Here is a 2,619-nt window from a genome sequence, read left to right as displayed (position 1 = left end):
CAGTTTTCTAGCTCAGTATCCTTGTGCAATTATTTATCTTCATCTACACTTTCTTATAAATACGTGTTACTAAGAACACTTGTCTTGTGGTTGCTGTGAATTAAATGAGATATAATACACAAAGTTTTATTATGAAGTCCCAGGTATAGATACATACTCAGTAAATGCCTGTTAATAACATTATTATTAATTCCCCTGAATAAAGGTTATCCCTACTGTGACACTTTCACTCACTTCTCAGGCGGAATGAGTTAATATTCTGAATTCCCACCTTAGCAATCAGGAAGGCAGACACCTCAGCACCATTCTCTTTGCTTCCATATTAACATAACTCTCAATTTTGATTTGGGCAACTATGTCCCCAGGTTTTAAAACAGAAAAGCCCAAACTGCATTTCACATCCTTTGTACAACCAGGTGTTGCAAGTAGCACAGTTCTGACCAAGGAGACATAATCAGAAACCTGCTAGAGATTTCCTGTGAAGTTTTTGCCCTCCCAGTAGAGGCACCACATTTTCCCGTCCCTCTTTCCATCTTCATACTTCCCAAAACATGGAAGTAATAACTTTACCATAAAAGAAAGCACAAGAATAACCCGTTCCCTAATCCCATGCCTGATTGTCCTTTAGATGTCAAATCAAATCCCTGTCCCAGATTTATATATAAATGAAAAAATGCTCTCTTATCATTTTCTACTTGTGATGTATATATGAGGTCTAACAATTAAAGTCACGAATTTGTTCTGACCTATTTTGATATCAGAGGGATTATTCATTAGGAATTTGTACCAACTGGACAAACACCAAGTATACTTTGGAAGTGCTGAAAAGGCTGCATGAAAAAGTTGACGACCTGAACTTTTCGGCAACAATTCATGGCTCTTGCATCATGGCAATGCACCAGCTCACAGGGCACTGTCTGTGAGGGAACTTTTAGCCAGTAAACAAATACTGTATTGGAACACCCTCTCTACTTACATGATCAGGCCCCAGTGGTTTCTTTATTTACCAAGCATAAAGGAAATATTGAAAGGAAGACATTTTGATGACATTCAGGGCATCAAAGATAATATGATGACAACTCTGATGGCATTCCAGAAAAACAGTCCCAAAATTGCACTAAAGGGTGGACTAGCCACTGGCATGAGTGCATAGCTTTCAAGGGGAGGACTTTGAAGGTGACCATATATAGCAATGAGGGACATAGCACTTTTTCTAGGATGAGTTCATGAACTTAATTGTCAGATCTCGTATGTCCCATTTCTGGTGTAGTATACCAGATAATACACCTTGAGTTAATTAATCTCTGAGCTTTACTTTTCTGGTTGTAAAGTGCATGAATTTGTATAAGATTAATGTACACAAAGCAAAAGACTGTTTAGCACATAGTATGTGTGCACATTTATAATTTGGGGTGATTTGAAAGTTTAAAACATTTCTTTTGCCAATTCATGTAAAAGATTCCTAACCAAATTGCTTTTCCCATCACAGACTGCATCCCACCTGCAACTCTCTCTAAACTTAATAGCAGTTCACGATTAGGCAGCCCACTTCAGAAAGATTGTCATCTCTTTGTGTTGTGAACTTGTGGGGAAATTTCCTCAAAGTTTATGAAGTTGGCCTCAAAAAGCAGCATTTCATCCTTCCTTTTGAACCACAGGTAACGGAATCTAGGGCAGAATTGATTGGTGTGTTTCTAGGACATTTGCATAGTTTGTCTCTCTGATTGGCTGGGCAACCAGGTGCAGAATCCTGTTTTCTGAAGCAGAATATTGTACAGATCTAGGTTGCAGAATGTTATTCTGCTTGAGTTTACTTGTGGAGGATAAATGGAGAAGTATCTTTTGCCAGCCTCGCTGATAGTCTTATGGCTTCATCTTGACAGTAAGTCCCTGTGTTGCTGAAGACATTCCATACAGTCTGGGGTGGTTGATGGGGAACGAGGATGACAGGGAATCCGGCACCTCTAGGTTTAATTGGGGAATGTGTGAAGAAAAAGAAAACTGTAGAGAGACCAGTTTCTCTGTTTGACCCTGTCTTTCTCAACAGGAGTGAGCAGCGCATCGAACGTGGAACAGAGTCCTCAGTCACTGCATGTTCAGGAAGGAAAGAGCACCAACTTCACCTGCCGTTTCCCTTCCGGCTCTTTTTATGCTTTACACTGGTACAGATGGGAACCTGCAAAAAGCCCCAAGATCTTGTTTGTAATTAGTTTAAATGGGGATGAAAAGGAGGAAGGACGAGTTAAAGCGACTCTTGATACTAAGAATGGTTACAGCTACTTGTACATCAAAGGATCCCAGCCTGAAGACTCAGCCACATACCTCTGCGCCGTTGGCACAGTGCTCTTCAGGTGCCTGCAGCCCATACGCAAACCCATGGCTGGTGCTACTCTGGTAGCTGTGTGAACGAAAAGCCATGTGTTTGGTGGAAAAGGCAAATTCAATGAATTACAGTGTTTTATATAATCAAGGAGGAACTGCAAACACAGATAAACAAGCATTCTAGTTATCGTAGGTCCCTCAGCTAATTGGACCCTTAGTGAACACTACTAAGCTCGACTCTCACCAATGTATCAGCCACACAGTCAGATCCCTTGCCTCCTCTTTTGACATGATTCC

At 40.7% G+C, this 2,619-nt stretch overlaps 1 gene segment (V, D, J or C); it reads left to right on the top strand.

Moving 5' to 3' along the window:
- The first annotated feature begins 1,827 nt into the window (after positions 1-1,827).
- LOC308497843 (T cell receptor alpha variable 24-like) lies at positions 1,828-2,406 on the top strand. The segment is given in 2 exons: positions 1,828-1,882; positions 2,048-2,406.
- The last annotated feature ends 213 nt before the right edge of the window (positions 2,407-2,619 follow it).

This window comes from Rhinolophus hipposideros, assembly GCF_964194185.1.
Source record: "Rhinolophus hipposideros genome assembly, chromosome: 5".
NCBI lineage: Eukaryota > Metazoa > Chordata > Mammalia > Chiroptera > Rhinolophidae > Rhinolophus > Rhinolophus hipposideros.
The sequence above is the reverse complement of the archived record's forward strand: the minus strand, read 5'-3'. Positions and strand labels throughout refer to the sequence as shown.